A 23,080-nucleotide genomic window follows, 5' to 3' on the forward strand; every position below is an offset into this window, starting at 1 on the left:
CCCCAGGCTAAATAGAAAAGTCCACCTTAGAAAGAATGTAGGGGGTTCTAGAGCGATACCATTATCACGTAAAGAGCCCTCTATTCTTGGAGGTGATGTATTATTAGAATGGAAAAAACAGAAGGGTGATTCCTCTATAGTAATGATTTCTATGTGTGAATAATCCCATACATGCTCAATGAGACAACTTGCAAAGGATTTCCTCACTAGAGAGAGGGAGGATGGGAAGGAAGAAGCTTCATTTAGATCAGGTCTACACTTTTAATTTTCCAAACAAATGGAGGGAAAAAAGGGGGTAGGGAGAGAGGAATGAAGCTATTTGCCTGAATGAGTTACCAGGGTAACTAAGGGGGGTGGAATTTGGCATCTAAGTGGTCTGTGGCCAATTTAATCAGATTTGTGATTATCAGAGCTTGAGCCAGCTCTCAGACTCTTTTTCTCTGACTCATGCTTTAGTCAAGTCCCAAATAGATTTGTGATGCTAAGTCTCCTTGGAAACTGCTAGAAAATGAATGAAAAACACTCATTCATTAAGTACTTACGATGTGCCAAGGACTGTGCTGACACAAATAGAAAAAAGAGACTCCTTGCTCTCAAAGAGCTCACACTCTAATTGGGGAAGACAACACACGTCGGAGTGATCAGCTATAGGGCAGATGACAAAGCCCCAAGGTCCTATGGGTGCAGTTTCAGGGCAGATGGCAAGACAGAGGATTCCTTAGAATGCACTAGGGTGCCTGCCCCATAACGTGGAGAGCCAGGATGGAAGTAGCTCAACAGAGGAAAGCATGTTTGTGCTTGATGGGTTCATTTTTCCCACATTTAGAAACGAGTCAAAGACAGGAGATCATGTTATTGATAGCTCATGGGATACATGACCTAGTTCTAACATTGAGGTAAGAGTTGGGACCAGGAAGAAGTGGACACTGTGTACAGAGCAGAGATTTGCATGACCTCTGTCATTTTGAAGCAAAGAGCCTAAATGACACAAGATAAATGACCTGTAGTCATAGCAGATAAATATGTAAACTCAGAAAGCTATGGATGTCCAGTAAAGTGGGATGAGACAAGCACAAGTGAATTTGAGACTGAAAAAGACTACAGTTCAGTTAAACAAAGTAATCTGAGAGTGGGGCAATTCTTGAGGTTTGAAATATATTCGTAGAATCCACAAATGTAGATTATTGTTCTGCCTGGAGCTGGGATTTTGTCTACACAGGAGGGGTCCTGGTGAGAAAATTTTCTCTATCTATTCCAGACTGCCTCTTTGGAAGTTAACCCAAAGTACTGAAAAGTACTAGTGCAGCCAAGTGGTGCATTGGATAGAATGCCAGGCTTGGAGTCCCGAGTTCAAATATTAGCTGTGTGACCCTGGGCAAGTCACTTAATCCTGTTGGCCTCAGTCTTCTCATCTGTAAAATGAGGTGGAGAAGGAAATGCTAAACCACTCTAGCATCTTTGCCAAGAAAATTCCAAATGGGGTCATGAAGAATTGGACACAATTGAAACAAGCACCTACCACTATAAATCTCAAACTATACTCTAATATATTTTCTATATACACCATATGTATACAAATAATGCCATAAACATAGGCACTTATTTAATAAGAAGGTAAAAGAAATAACACTACATCACAGATACCAATATATTAAAACTAATACATAAATAATAAATATATCATAATATATATAAATCTGGCTCACACTCTCCCACAAATGCAATATCTGTGGTAAACAGTGGGCACATACACATTTCCGGGAGCCTGGCAGGAAAGTAAATGAGGGAGAAAAGACCCAATGTGCTCAGAGTAACTCATAACTCTGGACTTGAGTCTTTGAGGTTTTTGACCCATTCAGAACATTTATACTACAGAAAATTATTTCTCTGCTCACAGTTTGGCTGTTGATTCTCTCTTCTGTTCAGCTGGACAAATATTCTTCTCTTCTCTACTTAAATCAAACATTTATGAGTTCTTTCAATTTAGCCTCAGAAAGCCATTTAGAAAGTTGTACTGTTCATGTAAATAGCAATTAGCATAAGCAAGATAACTGCAAAGCTCATCAATCTGGTTATCTTTGGACTACATAGACCAGCCTAGTTCATTATTCACTTACCAGGAAGCTATGTTGTCCAAGCATGTGAAGACTTCCTCTGATAGAATAGGTGGATGAGAACGATTTGTTCCAATGGTCATGATGGTAGCTGAAGCAGGTGCTATGGAACATGCAGAGCTTTGTCAGTTATTAAGATACCAAGGGTATCTGCTCCATCCTGGGCCACCACCAGTCTTTCTGAATTTTGTCTTGCCGCTGGACTTTAACGATTCGGCAAGACAGAATGAGGCTGATGACTTTGTGTAAGTCTACCTGACTTAAATCTAATTCATACACAAGTCAACATCACTCCATGACGTCCTCTTTGAACAACAAAGTATGAACAATAACAGTGTTGTCCAATTAGAACATACAGCAACCCAGGTGAGGCTGACTTTTTAAGTCAAGCAAAAAAAACTAACCAAACAAACAACAACAACAAAAAAAAAAACCACAACTTTAGTCAAACTCACTCAAGCCAGAGGTGGCAGGAAGAAGTAATGAGCTTTTTTTGAGAAACTTCACCTATCTCCAATTCTAGGTAGTATTCAAGGACAATAGCTTTCACTGAAGTGTTTAACCAATTAAGTAAATTATCTCTCACATCAATCAGGAATCACTTAACTGAAGCCTTCTGTCACCTGACTGCTTCTAACTGCCACAACTCCAACACAGAAACTTTTTAGCAATTCTGCTGTTTCTCAATTCTTCTCAGGTTCCTACATCAACTTCTTTTCTCAGGTTGCTGTGACTATTTCCTATTCAATGTTTTAAATGAGAGCTTTTGATTCTCAGTTGCTTGCTTTTTACTTTAAATGTTATAGTTCCCCAAATTTCTCTATAAAATTAGTAGTACTTTTAAAATCATTTTTAGTCTCAAATGTTATATGATTTCTCTATGTTCATTTTATCTTCTTTAATTATAAAATAGTCATATGCAGATTAGTTGAGTTACTTATAATCCTATATGGCTTTAAGTCTCTAATGTAGACCTCCATCTCTTTGGTTCCATTGAAGCTGTGTTTCTTTGTGCTCATATTTCTCCATAAATACGAAAGCTCTTTTTCTACCTCTTCATAACAGCAAACTATTCAAATATAAGTGAGACATCATTCTACATTGTTCACAAGTGGATTTGATTCTTTATATTTATATCACAGTTGACTTGCTGTCCAAATCTGATCAAGTGGAACCTTAAAACTGAGTTTCTTCATATGCCTATGTTAGGAAGGAAGGAATAAGCATTTATTAAGCTGCTGTTATATGTAAGGCACTGTTAAGCACTTTACAAATACCATTTCATTTGCTCTCATTTGAGATAGGCAGTATTTATTAAAATAAAGTTTTTTTCCTACTCCTTGTAGGTATCAAAAGGCTATTTATAATAGCAATTGACGTCTTATATCCTTTGACAAACAATTTAAATCTTTTCCTTTACATAAAAATGCATATTCTGCCCTTTTCATCACTTAACTGTCCCATGGGAAAGGGGCCTAAAAGAGTCAGCATACAGTTGAGAATTTTTCAAATAAATAAAATCATGAGTATTGACAGCTCATATAGAAATCAATATATGTGACTTTCCACAATCCTGACTGCCACTTTTAGAGATGGTATATCTGACTTAATGAGCTTGATCCAGTGGAATATATGTACTTAAGTGAAATTCAGAATTTTAAAAATCCACAAAATTATATGGATAATTCTCTTAATTGTAGGCTTTGCAGGTGTAAACAACTTATGAATCATTAGACTAGGATTCCTGACTCTACAGGAAAATGTTCTGAAATAAACTATCTTATGCAGTATTATGTCTTCTCCCCCTAGACACTACATAAACCTTCCCCCATCACATAGATCTCAAACGTTAGCATTAATAAGCAAGATCAGATGTGAACTTCAATGCTGCAAGATGAATCTGAGGGAGAGACAAACACATAACCAACACTGCAGATTTTCACAGACATTTCTTCATAATTCAATAAACTCAGACATTTCATGATTTTTCCCCCTTCTTGAATTCAACTTCTGCTTTTGTCTTTCTCTGTTCTTCTATTCTGGCTCTTCCCTATGATTTTGCTCATGCTTCTCCCTTTCTAAAAATTATTTTTAGGTCCCTTTTTTGGGCCCTCTGGTGACGAAGGTTGGCTTCCTGTATTCTCACTGTTTCACTCACTGATTCAGGGAAAAGTGTTTTATTGGCACTCAAGGAGAAACCATAGGTTCGTTCTCAAGCCTGTTTTTCTGTCATTAAATTCTTGGTTTCCTAACTTCAAAGAAAGCTTGATCATATCCTATGGGGCCAGTAAAATTCCATTTTTCCTTGTGGGAGTGCCAGAGGAGTGCTTGGTTCTCTCACAGCCCCATCTTCCAACACCAAAGGGCACAGGTAATCTGAACAACCCTACATAGTGAATCTCAGAAACCCATAGAGCCAAAGGGATAATTGGGAGGAAAATTGAGACCATGAAGATGTATGGAAAGTGCTTATATGGGCAGGCGGTACCTATTTGCCTAGAGAGAATGAACATTGGATTTGAAGTCCCCACAACCCATCTTAAGGTGGTGGCAGTGGCAGTGCTAAGCTGCTTGGAAGCCATGAAGAGGTGACACTTTCCTGAACTCTAGGATTCTACATCTAGAGCTGAAATGGACCCTCTTCATTATCTAATCCAAAGAAACACCCATCTCTTCATCTGATCTCCAGTTACCCCACAACACAGGGCACCTTCCTGCTATTTCCTCTGATGTGAGCTGAAGCACCCAGAAAGAATTTAACTGCAGAAGAAAAATTAAACTTAAGGTCACTTTAACAGCAACCCCAAGGCATTCTATATCTTGCCTAGTTTTTTCAGACTAAGTACATTGAGTAATCACTTATTTGATTCAAAAACACCAAAAAAGGAGGGGGAAGTAGGTAGCACAGTGGATTGAGATCCATGTCTGGAGTTGAAGGGACCTGGGTTCAAATCTGACCTTAGACACTTCCTGCCTTGCACAAGGCTATTAATCCCATTTGCCTAGCCTTTGCCAATCTTCTGTCTTAGAGATATTACTAACACAGAAAGTAAAGGATTAATAACAAAAGATAAACAGGGAGGGTTAAAAACCCACACTGGCAATCTCCCCTGTTCCTTTGGATGTTTTTACTGCTGACATTTGATCTTCAAGAGGGAACTCTAGCTTTTTGCTCTTCCAACTCATGTTCAATGCCTAATATTTTATCTCAAGCTTACATGTAGGGTGACACATATCAACAAAATAAGAGTATCATTAACAATTACCATGATAATTATTGTGCAGGTAGGTGATGCAGTAGAGTGCCAGACCTAGAGACAGGAAGACTCCTCTTCCTGAGTTCAGATATAGCCTTAGACACTTACCTGCTATGTGACCCTGGGCAAGTCACTTCACCCTGTTTGCTTCAGTTTCCTCATCTGTCAAATGAGCTACAGAAGGAAACGGAAAACCACTTTAATATCTTTGCCAAGAAAACCCCAAAGACTTGGACACAACTGAGAATTGTTGGTTACATGGTAGATTTTTGAGTCAACATATTATAATTGAAAGGGTGCTAGACTTAGGTGTCAGAAGTGACCTGGATTCAAATTTCACCCCTGATATTTACTAGTTATGTGACTGAGGACAAATGCCTTAACTTTTCAGATACGGTTTCTTAATCTATAAAATGGGTATAATAATATCTGTACTAACTTCCTTTCAGGTTGTTAGGAAAGATTTTAGAAACTTAGGCATTACATAAATATTAATTATTGCCAATGGTTTTCCATTTTTATATCAGATGACTCAAGCCAGAGATTTTTGGGTGACTCTAGCAACCAAGAAAGGCACTTGAGGAATATACAGGTCTATCAGTCTCCTTTTTTTAATAACCTTGGTGATAGGAAATGGGCAGAAGATGCTCAGTCTCTTTTCTAACCCATTAAGAAGTCACAGATTGTATGCAGATATGTAGCAGGGGAAAAGAATTCACAGCTCACCAAAATGAGGATGGAAAAAAGGACAATAACATCACTTAAGACCAATATAACACTTTTAATAGAACTTCAAATTTCCTGGGACAGCATTCTTTTATACTTGGTGCCAAATAATTCAAAAGATCTTAGCAAAAAAAAATATTGTTTTGTTTGTCAATAACCATTTCTATCTGGGATAATGTTTTAGAAACTCTTTCAGGCTACAATTACTACCTGTATTTTAAAAGGGTCATTGAGGATGTCTTTGATGTTTTAGACCATTTCTTACCATCAGGAGTGAGGGAGGATCAGTTCCACGTTGGAATGACTTCTAAAGGAGTCAGATCAGCAACTTAACCAGTTGCCAATTGATTGTCCCAGCAAGTACAAGCTTATATCTTGCACTTACCACTGAGATGGAACTAGTGGCCAAAATCCTGAGAAATTTAACTTGCATTTAAAAGTATGGTGTCTCTTTACTGGTAACTTGTAGTTTTAACCTAGAACAGGAAATGAAAATGAATGTTTATAACCACTAAGTTCCTTGTGTTTAAGTTTCCATAACTAAGAAGATACCTTTATTACTGAGCCTTTCCCTTATTTCTCTATGCTATAATATGGGTATTGTTTCATACATGAGACAAATATCACCTCAATAGATTGGAAAATGCCTGGTCTAGTGATAAAAACTCCCAGGAAACAGCTGAGACTCTTCTTCACAGTAAAAGAAGAGCCAGTCTCAGGAATGGGTATTCCTCTCACTCCATTCCCCCACTACACAGGCAAAGGAGATAGAGCACCGGGCCTGGATCCAGTAAGACCCAAATTCAAATCTTGCCTCAGCTGGCTGTGTGACCCTGGACAAATTGCTTACCCCCTTTTTGCCTCAGTTTCCTCATCTGTAAAATAAGGGTAACAAAAGCACCCACTTCCCAGGATTGTTATTGGTTCAAATGAAATAATTGTAAAGTGCTTAGTAAAGTGCCTGGTACATAGTAAGCATTATATATGAGTATTATATAACTATTTTGTTTATAATTATTATATAATAATTAAATATGTTTATTATATTATATATTAAATATGTAACTAAAATAATAAATAATTACAATTAATTGTTTTATTTTTGTTTATTATCTTATTATTAATTTTTACTATTACACAGCAAGCTAAAACTCTAGACCCCCAGCTAAGAAATAAAAAATATAAAAAAAAATTGACCTGGGAGGCAACTAGGTGGCTCAGTAGGTTGAGAGCCAGGCCTAGAGACTAGAAGTCTTGAGTTCAAATTTGGCCTCATATACTTCTTAGGTGTTTGGCCCTGGGCAAGTGACTTAACCCCAATTGCCTATCCCTTACTGCTCTTCTGCCCTGGAACCAATATATAGTATTGATTCTAAGATGGAAGTTAAGGATTTTTTTTAATGAAAGAATTGCCCTAGATGCCATCAAGGTACACCCACTAATGACATCTTAGTCTTAGGTATCCTCTTCTCTAGAATAATGATTAAGTGAGAGAAACTTGAATAGAAGTACTGTAAGACCTTGGGGCAGCTAGGTGGCATTGAGTCAGAAGTCTCATCTTCCTGAGTTCAAATCTGACCTCAGATACTTATTAACGATTTGATCCTGCACAAGTCATTTAACCCTGTTTGCCTCGGTTTCCTCTTCTGTAAAATGAATTAGTATCTTTTGCCAAGAAAACTCCAAATGGGGTCACAAAGGGTTGCTAGGCCTTCCTGCTTAGTGATCTCTTCAACAAGTTTTTGGAAATGCCTCTTTTTCCCATGGCAGAGGAAAATGGGCCCAGTCACTAAAACTGAGCCCTCTTGATCTCAGTTGCTTTCGAAAAGTAGAAAAATAATTCGCCTTGACATCATGACTATTTCTTATTAATCATGGCCTCAAGGTCCATCGTGTTGTGCTGTAGATCCATTAAAAAATGACTGAATCATAAAATATCTGGAAATTACTCAGAGCAGTGCCTTCGAGATACAAAATATCATAATAGTTATTGTGTTATGTAATTTAATTACATAATGATATTATGATGTTCTTTTAGGACACAGATGCAGGCCTGCTGGGGAGATTAGAATTTAATAAGATTAAGAGACTCTGGTCTTCATTTTCTCTGGCCATTACTCTGTTACGTACTACCTGCATGACACTAAATATGTCCCTTAACTTCTTTGGGCCTCAGTTTCCTCAACTGTTAAATCGAGGTTATTCAACTGGATAATTTTAAAAGTCCCTTCTAGATGTAAATTTGGTATTCTATGATCTTCCTTTCTCAGATCATACCTAGAGCTTATTTTCTGTTTTGTTTCCAGGAGCCCAGTTCCTCTGGGATCCCCCAATTGGATGCCAAGTCCATTACATCACACAAATAGCTTTAGACATTGAGTTCCTCCCTTTTTTCTGATTCATTCTTTATTCCTGTTGTTGTGGCCCAGCAGCTTCTCCAAGGTGTGAAGAGGTAATGTGTCAAGGGAGAAATGAGATAGAAAAATGAAGTAAGTCCTGACCACTCGTGGTTCCTGAAAACTCTTCTGAAAAGTGTTAACCAAGAGAAAATAATAGCCTGATTCTATAACTTCACAGAGACAGAGAGTCACTTGCTCCCTTCAATTCCTCTTTCAGTTTCTATAGAACAAGGTAATCTTCACTTCTCAATCTGAGCTTGTTCTAGTTCAGACCAGAGAGAGCTTAGCCCTCCTTGGGGAATAGGGGGTTAATACAAAGTGATGAGGGGTGGGAATGCTTACCAGAACTCAAGTACATCCATCAGTATATCTAACATGACAACTAACCTCAAAGAAACGCCCGTTGCCTTGTTTGCACGGTTGGCTTTCACCTGAAATGCCCTTCATCTTCTTCTCCGTCTTCTGGAACACTCAGCCCCCTTTGAAGCTAATTCCAAAGTCTTTCCTGATTCTCTCAGTTATTCTTTTTTCTTCCCCTCTGAAAATGACTTTTTATTTACTCTTTGTAGGTTTTGTATGTATTTATCTGTGTATGTATTGTTCCTGCCTGCCTGCAAGCTCCTTGAGGGCAAGCACTTTTTTTCTTTTTTTGCCCAATACAGTGTCTTCCACATAGTAGGAACTTAATGACTGTACCTCTTGCACATATCTTGTACAAGATCTTGTACATATCTTGCAGTATCTTGTACATAGCAGGGGCACTTGCAGGGGCAGCAAGGTGACTCTGTAGACAGAAAGCCAGTTCTAGAGAAAAGAGATCCTGGGTTTAAACCTGGCCTTAGACACTTCCTAATTGTATGACCCTGGGAAAGTCACTTAACTCCCATTTTTTAGCCCTTATCACTCTTCTGCCTTGGAATTCTAAAGCAGAAGGTAAAGGGTTTGGTTTTTTTTGAAATTGTATTTGCACATAGTAGAGGCACAATAATTGTACATCTTAAGCTTAATGACATTCCTTGCTCAATTGTAGGAGCTTTAAGCTCCTACAATTGAGCAAGGAATGTCATTGTATAAAGAATGAATCAGTAGGTAAATCCAGGGGTATAAGGCTTAGAAGTTATAATACTATAACTAATCTCTAGGCATAACTGAAGAAAGGTTAACTAAGCTAGTGATTGCAAATCTGAAAGTTATTGGGTTATCAGAAAAAAAGTTATAAGTTATTTATCCAAGCCCTGGATGGGGGAAGTGAAAGGAGAGCACCGAATCACTAGGATATGTGCCTCTGTTGGAAGCCACTAGCTCACTCTTCCATTTCCACTGTCTAGACCATCATGTTTATTCATTAGCAGGTGCCAGTAATAGCAGGAACTTAGACTGTGTGTCCAGATGAGTTTTTCATTATGGCTTCCATGTGTATGATGGTGAAACATGTTCATCAGGATTTCTGGGAAAACACCCAACTAAAACCTTTGGAGAATGATATAGATTTCTGGGGAATTTCACTTCTGCCAAATATTCCTACATACATTTAGGCGTCATGATGAGTGATGACACTGATGGGAATGAGGATGAGGACGATAAATCTGGCTTCCAGCTCAGCTCACTCCCCCACATGCAACATGCTCAGGAAGCCGTCTTCAAAGTTCTCTCCTGTCTTTCTTCACCGAGCCTGAGATTCCTGGTGTGCATGCACAGACACACGTACACATAAGCAAATACATATCATATATATATATATATATATATATATATATATATATATATATATATATATATATATATATAACAATGTCTGAGTACACTAAGAGATTAAGTGACTTGAGCTCATCAGCCAGTATGTGTCAGAGGCACGACTTGAACTCATTTTTTCCTGATTGTAAAGCTACCTCTCTAGACACTGTATCACATATTTCACGCCGATTTCCTCATTTGACTTTCCATTATAGCATTATCTAGGAAGATGAAGAACTGATTCTCTTCAAAATATTTATAACATCCTTTTTGTAGCAGAATAAAAATGAAAACTAAAGGGGTACCCATCAAGTGAGGATATAGCTGAGCAAATTATGTTACAAGAATGTAATGGCATACTATTGGAACATAAAAAATGATAGGAAGAATGATTTCAAAGAAACTCAGAGAGACGTGTATGAATTGACATAGAGGAAAATGAGCAGAGCCAGAAAAATGTTGTTCTGTGATAGAATAACAATATTGCAAAGACAAGCAATTTTGAAAGACTTAATTTGATTAATATAGTGTTGTTGTTGAGTCATTTCAGTTGTTCTGAGTCTTTGTGATCTTGTCTGGGGTTTTCTTGGCAAAGATTCTGGAGTGATTTGTCATTTCCTTCTCCAGTTCACTTTATAGATGAGGAAACTGAGGCAAACAAGGTCAAGTGACTTGTCCAGAGTCACATAGCTAGTAGGTGTCAGAGACCAGACTTGAACCTGGGTCTTCCTGACTCCAGGCTCAGTACTCTATCTACCAAGCCACCTAGCCACCAATCATGATTCCAGAGGAATGATGATAAAGCATGCTGCCCACTTCCTGACAGAGAGGTGAAGAACTCAAGATGCAGAATAAGATGTACATTTTGGGGCATGATCAATGTGGAAATTTGTTTTGTTTGTGTATATTTATGATAAGGATTTTTGTTTTCTTTTGTTCCAATGGTGGAAGATGTGGGATAGAGAGAAAATGGATTCTTCATCTAGAAAACAAAGACAATGCCTATCTTACTAGATTACCGTGAGATTCAAATGTGATAATTGGTATAAAATGCTTTGTAAACTTGATATTTATTGTTACTTATTATGGTGAAACTAGTCTCATCTCCAACCTCTACTTCCTATCTAAAACATGCTCAATATCTCCAAATGTTTTTAAACAAGCCCAGTTCTTTGTATGTGAGACGAAGAATTGGGCAATTTGTTCATCTCTCTGTGTAGAAATGGAGGAAAACCATAAATAAGTATTTTTAGGGAGAGTAATATCATTACCTTTTAGGAGTGATATATCATATTGAAGGTCTCCAAACATTGAGTTTATCGATTTTTAAAAACATAACCACTCCAAAGGGTAGTGAGCACAGCAGAGTTGATGCTGTGGTCGAAATTTCCCCTGAAAGTGCTTAACCACTAGAGAGATTTTGTAGACGTATCAATCATCCCATTTCCATTAGACTTCTCTGTTCCTGTCACTCCCATGTGAGAAGAGATAAAACTCTAAAAGTAAAGAAGAAGTACCTGAGTCTTTATCTTCTATTTCTCCTTTTTTTTTTTTTAAAGAATCCTAGCCAAGCTACCATGAAATTAATGCTAAGAAAGTACAGGGGATTCAACTAAAATTTATTTCTTGGGGTACCTTTGGATTAGTCTGAGAGAGGGTCAAAATGAAGGTTTTATTTTCTTATTTCCATTCACAACACACTGTGAAACTAAAGCCTGGTAATGCTAACATAGTTTTTCAGAATTTTCCATTAAAAAAAAGACAAAAAAAATCCTGCTCTATGTGAGAAAGGCTAAAAGGCTTAACATGTTCTAACAACTACAACAGTGTATTTAGGGCTAAATCCTACAACCTTGGCATTGCAGCTATACATTTCTCCACTTATGTTTTGGAGGGATGTTAGTTTTATTGACAACATTGGGTTATACACCCAGTGGGTACTTAATAAGTGTTGGTCACATTGAGCAAGAATTCAGAAAATGAAAAGTTTTAACTCATAGACCCTGGAGGTGGCAGGATCAGAACCAGACCTAGAAATACCAGTTGATGAGCTGAATGTCTGTTGGTGGGGTAAATATCAGGTTGCTCTGACTTCTCCCTGTGAGAATCCCTGTGAGCCAATCTGTTTCCTTTGAGGGAGTAAAATAGACTTATAGCTTTAGATAGGGATAAAACTGAGTGAAGACAAAATGCCTGTGTAAATGTTAACATTATTATGTCACTGGGGAGCAGGAAATCAAATCAAGTCAACAGATGCTTACTGAGCACCTACAATGTATAAAAGCCTGAAAATATATTATCCTTCTTTAAGAATAAGGTAAACAGGAAAGCTAGGTGGCTCAGTGGATAGAGACTCAGGCTTAGAGTCTAAAGGTCCTGGGTTCAAATCAGATATTTCTTAGCTGTGTGACCCTGGGCAAGTCATTAAACCCTAATTTTTGACTCTGGGCCAGTCACTTAATTCTAATTGCCTAACCCTTACTGATAACTTATCAATTCTAAAACAGAAAGTAAGGTGTTTTTTTTAATGGAGATAATAATAATTCACCCCCAGGGTTGTGGTAAGAGTGAAATGATATATTATTTATAAAGTTCTTTTCAAACTCTCAGGAGCTAAATAAATGCTCTTACTATTATTATTTTATTACCCATGCATAATGTCATGAGGCTAAGAACAAGTTAACAGCATGTTCTGGGAAGAGTGCTGATTCTTCTAGCTATACTGATCTCCCCATAAGTAGGAAGGTTAGCAGTATAGCTATAGTTACTTTAAATGTTTTCCATTTATCCTAGAGAAGAAAGCAGCATAGCTTATTCAGAGCAATCTTCTTGAAACACCATTTTGATCACAACACTCCACTGCTCAAACACATTCAATGGCTCACTCTTTTCTAACAAGTAAATTATTCATTTCTGGGTTCCACATTTCAGAAAGGATATTGATGGACTTGAAATCACTCAAAGAAAGGTGACAAGGATGGGGATCATGCTACTTGAGAACTGAATAAAGAAATAAAGTATGCTTATTTAGAGAAAAGAAAAATAACAGAGGCCATGATAGTTGTCTTAAATTATTTGAAAAACTGTCATATGAAAGAGGAATTAGTCTTTTCCTGCTTCTTCAGAAGGAAGAAAAAGGAGCATTGGGTAGAATTTTCAGAGGCTTACTTCAACCTAATGTAAAGAAAACTTTTAATTTTTTTTCTGTTATTCAATCATGTCTGACTTTATGACCCCATTTTGAAAATTTCTTGGCAAAGACCTGGTGTTGTTTGCCATTTGTTTCTCCAGCTCATTTATAGATGAGAAAACTGAGGCAAACAGGGTTAAGTGACTTGTCCAGTCACAGCTAGATTTGAACTCATGAAGATTAGTCTTCCTAATTCCAAGCCCAGTGCTCTCTCCACTGTGCCACCTAGTTCTTTAATAATTAAAGCTATCCAAAAGTAAAATGAACTGCTGTGACAGGTGATAGGTCCAGAAATCTTCAATAAAGGGTTAAAAAAAAAACACTTATTTGTGCATGGAGCACTGTATATGACGTCAGACTTTTTCAACATGTTGATTCATTTTTCTAAACTATTTTTCCTCCTTTTTCTTTGTCATAAGAGATTGCTTTTTGGGAACAGAAGAAGGAATGCATTTGCAAATGCAGGAGATGTAAAAGTAAAACATATTAATAAAAAAAATTTTTTAAAGTATGCCATTAGGAAAAAAATGGTTATTTGCACATGAAGATACAAAACACTTGTCTAAAAATGCCACTCAATAAAGAAGACCTGGTCTAAAACAAAGGCTATCTAACTTAATATGGGGCACCTTTCCTAGCAGTAATTTAGTCTCAGGGCAGCTAGGTAGTATAGTGGATAGAGTGCCAGGCTTTCGGAAGACCTGGGTTCAAATCCAGCCTCAGACACTTCCTTGCTGTGTGACATTAGACAAGTCACTTAGCCCCAGTTGCCTAGCCCTCACCATTCTTCTGTCTTAGAATTGAAACTAAGACAGAAAGGAAGAGTTTATATGCCCAAGGGCTATAAAACAATGCATACCCTTTGATCCAGAAATACCACTACTAGATCTGTATCCCAAAGAGATTTTTTTAAAAGGAGAGAGGGAGAACCCATTTGTTCAATAGCAGCTCGTTTTTGGTGGCAAAGAATCGGAAACTAAAGGAATGTCTCTCAATTGGGGAACAACGGAACAAATTGTGATATAGGATGGTGATGGAATACTATTGTGCTATAAGGAATGATAAACTGGATGATTTCAGAAAGAGCTGGAAAGACTGGAAAGACCTTCATGAACTGAGGCAGAGTGAAATAAGCAGAACCAGGCGAACATTATGCACATTAACTGCAATATTGTGGAATGATTAACTGTGAAAGACTTAGCTATTATCAGCAATACAATGATCCAGGACAATTCTGAGGGACTTCTCATAGAAAAGGCTCTCCACTTCCAGAGAAAGAATTTTTGGAGTAGAAATGAAGATCAAAACATATGATTTTTCACTTGTTTATTTGGGTTTTTAGCTTGGGGTTTTAATTTATGTGATTATTCACTTACAAAAATGAATAATATGGAAATGTTTTCTGTGATAATGCATGTAAAACCCAGATCAAATTGTTTACCAGTTCCAGGAGGAGGGAGAAAAGGGAGAGAGGGATACATTTTGGATCATATAACTTTGGAAAACTTATGTGGAAATTCATTGCATGTAATTGATAAAAAAATTAATTTTAAAAAGTAGGAGTTAAAAATATATAGACACTTCTTTGCACTTTGTGTTATATTTATTATATTCTGATTGATGAGTTCTTTCTTGGGATCACCATTTTTCCCAGGGGCTCCCAGACATGCTATTAATTTCAGAACAAGTTCAACTCATTCTCCTGATTGTTACACCCCTCTACCAGCTGCCTTGATCCCACATGAGTATTTTTATCAACTCCTCCCTAATCCACCTACTCATTGCTTTCCATCTCTTTTTCATGTTTTGTCTTCCCTTTAAGGAACATCTTGGGCAGCTACTTGGTGCCATAGATAGTTAAGGCCTTAAATCAGGAAGACTCATTTTCCTGAGTTCAAATCTGGACTCAGATATTTCCTAGCTGGCTGTCCCTAGGTAAGTCAATTAACTCCAATTGTCTAGACTTCAGTGCACAATTGATATGAAGACAGAAGGTAAGGGTTTTAAAAACAAACAAAAGAAAACTGTAGACTAGTCTTTAAATCTACAATAAGATGTATTGGAGGGAAAGCCATGATTGCAAGGACCAAGGCTCAGTCTGAAAAACATGTTTTTCAATTTACACATGAGGTGTTTCCATAGATAGGTCATTATAAATGGGAATAAACTTTAGCTACAAGACTGTGGGTTCCTCTCATGAGATATTTTCATCCTTTTGAACAGTAATAAGAAAGTAGACTGGGAAAAGGAAAATATGAGGACAGAACTTCCACTCAAGATAAATGTTTTCTTTTAACTCTTACACTCAGGCTCATATTTCTTTGCCAAAGGTGCAGTGGAATTCCAAACTCGAGGGAAGTAGAAGCCAATGTCATGTTTGGAAAAAATGGCAAACTAATCCACTTAAGAAAATTATTTTATTGCCATAGTACACTATCATATTGCTGAAAGAATCCCTGAGCAAAATGCTCTTTTCTAAGGGCTTCAAAAATTCATTTTCATATATGGGGAACAAGGTGCACAGTGGATAGAATGCCTGGAGTCAGGAAGATCCGAGTTCAAATTTAGCTTCAGAAGCTCATTAGCCATGTAATTTTGGGCAAGTCACTCAATCTCTATTTGCCTCAGTTTTCTCATTGTAAAATTGGAATAATAATAGCACCTACTTCTTAGAACTATTGTGAAGATCAACTGAGTCAACAAATTATAAAATGCATAGCACAGTGCCTTGGCACATACTAAACATTATATGAATTCCAGCTATTATTATTAGGTACTTTCAGTGTAGATACTCCTTCTACCAATACAGATCACAATATGTAGTTTTTTAAGACAGTTGCTATGATAAAAAAAAAAAGTGGGGATGTAGACGCTAAACGATTACCTTAGTACAAATATCAATAATATGGGAACAGGTCTTGATCAATGTCACATGTAAAACCCAGTGGAATTGCACATTGGCTATGGAAGGGAGTATGTAACCATGGAAAAATATTCTCAATTGATTAATTAAATAAATGAACTTAAAAAAACAAAACCCATCACCCTGCTGCCAAGCTGGCAGTGTGTCTCTGATCTCTTCTAGGCTCATACTATGACAAGAGGAAGGCAAACTTCAGTAGGCTTCTGCCTGGGATATTTTTAGCTTGATGGAACCCTTCAGAGCTTGGAGGTTCTGGAATGGCTCTTGAGAAACTGGGATACCACAATGTGGGGTCAGAGCGGGACATAAGTGAAGAGTAGGCAGCCAATGATATGTTGCTGTTAGGGATATATCTGGTATTCTCATTCAAATCTCTAAAATACAAATCGGGCTGAACCATAAGGATTACTATCTCTACCATAAGAAAAGAAAAGCAGGAATGCAGAGTAAAGCATTCTATTTTTCATTTTGGTTTATTTGTGTTTTTATTTAGGGGTTTTGGTTTTATATGAGTATTTTCTTACAATATGGAAGTATGAGTTGCATGATAGTATGTATAACCCAGATCATATTGCTTATTATCTTTAGGAGGGAAGATCCTATGTATCTTATTTTATACATTCAAAAATCATTATTCTGTGAAGGTGTCCAAAGGCTTCATCACACTGCCAGGAGATCCAGAACACAAAAAAGCTAAAGAAACTCTATTCTGAACAAATTATGATATATGAGTATAATGGAATATTACTCTACTGTAACAAATGATTTCTATAAAGACTTCAGAGAAGTATGAGAGGACTTAAAAGAACTGATAGAGAGTGAAGAACCTGAAAAAAACCAATACGCAGAATTAATACAACAATGTAAATAGAACAAGAAAACCCTACCATCGGTGTTGTACAGTTATAGTGACCAGGTTCTGCCCCCATAAAAGAGATAAGAAAATAAAACTTCTTAGTGAGAGCATGGGGGCAGAACATTGCTTATATTGTCAGACTGGGTAGAGGGTTTCTTAGTTTTGCTGTACTATTCTTTCTTAGCTTTTATTTTTCATTACAGGGATAGCTCTTTGAGTAGGAAAGCTGAAAAGAGTATGGAGAAATGAAAGTGAGAGAAAAACAAAAGCTATCAATTAAAACTTAAAAAAAAAAAAAGAAATGAAGAGCAAAGTCAGACAACCACAGAGGGCAATTAAGCCTTTGTCTAGTGGCCTCGAGGGTAACCTATTCTATTTGTAGCTATAAAGGTGAGAGAGGGAGCTTCAAGGGGTCAGCTACTCCTCTCCCCAGTTGCCCTGACTGCTTTGCAGAGATATCTCCACTCTGAAGAAGAAAAAACTGCTTCCCGGAAAATAAGAAAAAGCCTTAAGGAGCTCTAGTAAAACAAAAAACAAACAAAAAAAACCCTACTGGATTAGGGATCAAGAGGCCTGAGTTCTAATCTTGTCTGTAACTAACTAGATGTGAATTTCTGCAAAGTCACCTCTTCTCTCTGGCCTTGGCTTTCTCCTATATATAAAATAAAGTTTCTGGACAAGAGGGTCTCAGGTTTCTTCCAGCTGTAAAATCTATGATTCTCTGACCTCTGAATCTCTGCCAGTTTGTAATTCTAATAAGATGTTATCCTTTGAGCTTAAATTTCTGAATTATTTCCTTGTTTCTTTTCTTTTCTTTTTTAGCTTTTGCACAAGAATCAATATTTTAGAGATGCAGGGAGGACAGAGATAGATAGATAGATATATATAGAGAGAGAGAGGAAGATGAGAGAAAGAGAGCTTTCTTCTTCATTTAATTCAAGCCAGGCTAAATAGTAAAAATATTAGCAATGAAGTCGGAGGAAAGTCACCTTAAGATTCTGTAGCTCCACATTGCTGCTGATTATTTAAGTTCTCTAAAATTTCTCTTATTTCATAGATCACAAAATCTTAGAGCTGCCTAGTTAGAAAGACTTGAGTTCAAGTCCAGCCTTAGACACTTATTAGCTATATGATTCTGGAAACATAACCCTGTTTGCCTCAGTTTCCTTATTTGTAAAATGGGTATAATAATTGCACCTACTTTTCATGACTGTTAATGAGGATTAGATGAGATAATAATTATAAAGTGCTTAGCATAGTGCCTGACACATAGTAAGTGTTACATAAATATTAACTGTTATTATTATTATTAATTGAGGAACAGGACAGTAGTCAGCCAGTAAATATTTATTAAGCACCTACTATATATATGCCAGAGGGTATATGGGATGTTTAGGAGGGACTAGCACTTCTGATGTGAGGACTTGCCAAACCCTTTTTAGGGCTATTTATCCACCTTTGATGTCTCCTCTCACAAAGCTCTCCACCTGTGGCTCCAAGAAGCTGTAGCACACGCAGTGGCCATACCCTCATAAAACTTGTCTTGACAGACTGGTTAAATCAGCTTCAGGGTAAATGATAGCTTTAAACCCTTTAGTGACTTAGGGGTAGGTCTACCCCACACCTATGAAGACTTAATGTAGTGCAATGGGTATGTGAAAACCATTTGTTCAAAGACCTGAAGCAGACACTGCGGAGCATCTAGAGTTTGGTCAGATACAGAAGATGCCTGGCTCATCCACTACGTCCTAAGCCATCACCTTTTCTCCTGACTTTTGTCTTGTCACTGGATTTGGAAGACTGTAAAAGAGAGAGCAAGTCTAACAATTTTGTTCATTTCTGCCTCACTTAAATCCAGTTCATGTACAAGTCAAGACATTATCCCAGGATGTCATCTGTGCTCTTTGAAGATGGATGAACAATATCCATGTGCCAGACACAGCCCTAGCAGGGAAGACACCAAGTCATTGGAATAAAGACAGATACTTTGACTCATCAACAATTGGTATGTTGAGAGAAATAAGTTAGAATCATAAACTATTATAGATGGAAAGGTTCAACACTCTGATTTTATGGATGAGGACATTGAGATCCCCCAAAATGAAGTAATTCCCTTAAGGTCTGACATTTATATAAAATCATAAATATATGTATTGGGAGCAAAGTCCTATCACATGAAGGACTACTCAGTGTTGTTCCCAGTATTTTCTTCTACTTCCATTATTTCTAGGATTTTTTTTGAGATTTATTTGAATCTCTGGATAATTTTCATATCCTGGTCCTGGTCAAGGAGTAGTATAGGAGGAAAATAATGGAGTCAGAAAGGCTAATGAAAGGGAGCAGCCGGGTAGTTCAGTGGATTGAGAGCCAGGCCTAGAGACAGGAGGTCCTGGGTTCAAATCTGATATCAGACACTTCCTAACTGTGTGACCTTGGGCAAGTCACTTAACCCCCATTGCCTAGTCCTTATTGCTTTTCTGCCTTAGAACCAATAAACAGTATTGATTCTAAGATGGAAGGTAAGGGCTTAAAAAAAGAAAAAGAAAGGTGAATAAAAAAGGCATATGTATTTTTTCCCCCTGTTCATAAGGTCCTGATTATGTATGATGGCACATTGCCCTAAACCCTGGGACAAAGGAAAGGTGAATGGAATTCAGTCATCCCAACTCAGCCAGGAGTAAAAACAGCATAGGTTGAAAAGAATAAGTTGGAAAATCTTGACATATTTTTAATTGGCTTTTTGTGTGCCAGAAACTAATAAGACTTGGAAATGTGACTAGTCCTCAGGCATATTGACCCATGGGAGCCCAATTTTTAAAGAGCCATGGTGAATATTTCCCTAAGGTAGTAGCATTGGGAAATAGATGGCAACTAAGAAAAAAAAAAAGTCCAGTAGCAACGGAGCTTCCAAGCTTCAACTGAAGCTGATGCCAGGGAAAGCAGCAACAACAGATTGGCAAGAGTATTTATGAACCATGCCAAAGAGTTATAAGAGATGGAACTGAGGAGTACCCAGGCACATAGACATAGTATGTAAAGCAAACCCAGATTTGGCTCTTCATTGCTATTGTGAGTCATGCAGACTATGCAAGTCCTGAAGGAACATGGCACCTATCAGAGAGGAGAGTTGTGGGCTCTCTAGATACTCAAAGTTCTTTTCTAGCTTAGAAAGAAAGTCTCAAAGCTAGAATGGCACTATAATTCTGGTAATTCCACCTTCATTCCAGAAGTTTTCTTGATCTCTATAGGCTTGGTTATGAGTCCTCCTTTATTCTTTCTTGTGTGTAAGAACCTTTGTTCTATGTTCCACATTTTATTTGCTTAGTGCTAGTGAGGGAACTGAACTTAGAAAAGAATCAAATTCAGATACTCCCAGGTAAACTCCAGTTTGATGTACAGGTCATGGAATATGGAATTTTCATTCAGTGTCTCCTAGACTGAATCCAATTTAGTTTTTTAGACAGCTCTAATTGTGTGGAAATGTTTCCCTATTGTTCAGTTCTTTTTCATTCATGTCAGACTCTCTGTGACCCTATTTGGGACTATTATCAGCTTCATTCTGAAGACTTTATTTCTTTTATTTAAAACAGCCTAACATAGAGTTTAAGTGAATTGACTGCCTTATCACACTATTTGCTCATATTGAACTTGTAGCCTATTAATAGCCCTAAACATTTTTCCCATGAACTGATTTCTTTTTTAAAACATAATTATTTTTTTGCCATTCTTTAGTTGACAAACACCAGTTAATATATGAGTCCTATATTTAACCCCATATGAAGTGACTTCCAGTCATGTCTTCTCCGCCTTGATTCTTGTGGTTTTTTTTTTAACCCAGTTGTAGTACATAACATCTGTCCCTACTAACTTTTCTCTCGCCAGCTTTAGCTCATAATTCTAGCCTGTCAAAATCTTTTTGGTAACAGGGTCAGAACTGGAGCTTGGGTTATCAGATTCCCAGAGCTCTTCCTATTATTCTGTGATGTGTCCCTTCAAGGTGAATTAAGGTGCCAACATCAGCCAAAAAGAAACCAAGTCTAGAGATAGAAGTAGAATTCTAAGCTTCCAAATAGAAATTTCTGAGTGTAGTGTTTAATTGTAAAATAAGCAGTTTCTAAAAAATGTGAGATTTCATAAATGGTTATGTAGTTCAGACCTATATAATTAGAAATTACATTTCTAGAGAGAGAAAAAGAGGGAAATGGAAGGAACTTACTTGTCTCTCTTTCACTAGCATGCCTGCTCTAATTCACAGCCTTAGATGAGCTGGGTAAGCCTTTTTGGGCAGCTAGGTAGCCCAGTACATAGAATGCAGAGCCTAAAGTCATCTTCCTGAGTTCAAATCTGGCCTCAGACACTTACTAGCTGTATGATCCTGGTCAAGTCATTTAACCTTATTTCCCTCAGTTTCCTCATATGTAAAATGAGTCAGAGAAGGACATGGCAAACCACTTCAGCATCTCTGCCACAAAATCCCCAAATAAGGTCACAAAGAGTCAGACATGATTTAACAATAACAAAGCCTTCTTGATCTTCAACAAGCAAGTTAGAGGATTTAAAGTATTAAAAGAAAAGACCAGGGTTTCCCAGAGGAAAGGATATAGGGTTGAACATCAACTGTACTCTATTCAAGTATTCCCCAAATAAACTCATTAGTTGTGCCGAAGAGTTGTTTCATCTAGCCATCTATATTGCTGCATTACATTGCATGTACATATAGAAAAACTGCAACTGCTAAAGCAGAGCAGCAAGTTATCTATAATCAGTAGTGTATTGGAGCCAGCTGGAGTCTTTGTTAAATTTTCAGTCTGAGCATTTACACATCGGGAATCAGCAAAGTCTACAAATCGGCAGATTTATTGTTCTGTTGATTATCTAGACTCAAGAAAGTGATGGAAAGAATGTTAATGCAGATTAAGTTTTAATTTTTTAAAAATTAAAATTGCATGGTGTTTACATCCTACCCCATCACTCAAGTTGGTTGTTAAACATTTGCTATCACAGCACTATGCCACGCAATGGAAATTCATAAAAACCATCTTTATGTTCCCCTTCCTGATCTTCTAGAACACCTATATATTGATCCACACATTCTTGGTTTTTTATTATAACTGTTTAATTCTCTAATTTATTCCTAAGTTCATTCCCAACCATCACCAATGAAATCATAAGCTCCTTGAGGGCAGGCTTTTTGTTTATGCCCCACAATATGTAGCTCAGTAGGGACTATGTTTTTAATGATTTCTTATTGTCTCCCTATTGAAATCCCCATATCCAGGCCCCAATTCTCCCCATTCTCCCCATCTCAGCAAATGACCTCCTTTCAACTTCCTTCTCTCTTGAAACTTCTCTGCATCTTTAATCATCCTCAAGCTAATGTTTCTTCTCTAGCTTTCCATGAGGTCTTGACTTATCATTTAGTCCCTTTCTCCTGTCCATCTTTCTCTTTTCTACAGGTCCTTTCCTTATTACTACAAACACTCTTCAGTCTCTCCTATCACACTCAAAAACAACCTCTCTCCTCAAATTACTTTCCTTATCACTCTTCTTTTTTGTCATCAAATTGATCAGAATCCTCAGTGCCATTGCTTCTACTTCCTGACTACCTCTGAATTCTTTGTAATTCAGCTTCCGTCTCCACCTTTCCACTGAAATTGTTCTCTTCAGGATCACCAGTGCCCCACCAATGGCTAAATCCAATGGCCTTTTCTGCCTTGACCATCCTGTAGTATTCAACACCCCAACTATTGAATAGTCTCTCCTTTCATGGAAGCCATGACATTCAGCTTTCCTGGTTTACCTTCTTACTTTCTCTGAGTGTTCCTTCTATTTCCCTTGCCTTTGGTTCCTTTGCTCTTTTCCTGATTCCAAAGTCAGCATT

The 23,080-nt window shown here is 37.4% G+C and overlaps 1 pseudogene; it reads left to right on the plus strand.

The window, feature by feature from the left end:
* The first annotated feature begins 10,036 nt into the window (after positions 1-10,036).
* The window catches only part of LOC123251471, a 71,915-nt pseudogene continuing 58,871 nt past the window's right edge, over positions 10,037-23,080 (plus strand).

Source organism: Gracilinanus agilis, chromosome 1 (genome assembly GCF_016433145.1).
Source record: "Gracilinanus agilis isolate LMUSP501 chromosome 1, AgileGrace, whole genome shotgun sequence".
In the NCBI taxonomy this organism is placed as follows: domain Eukaryota; kingdom Metazoa; phylum Chordata; class Mammalia; order Didelphimorphia; family Didelphidae; genus Gracilinanus; species Gracilinanus agilis.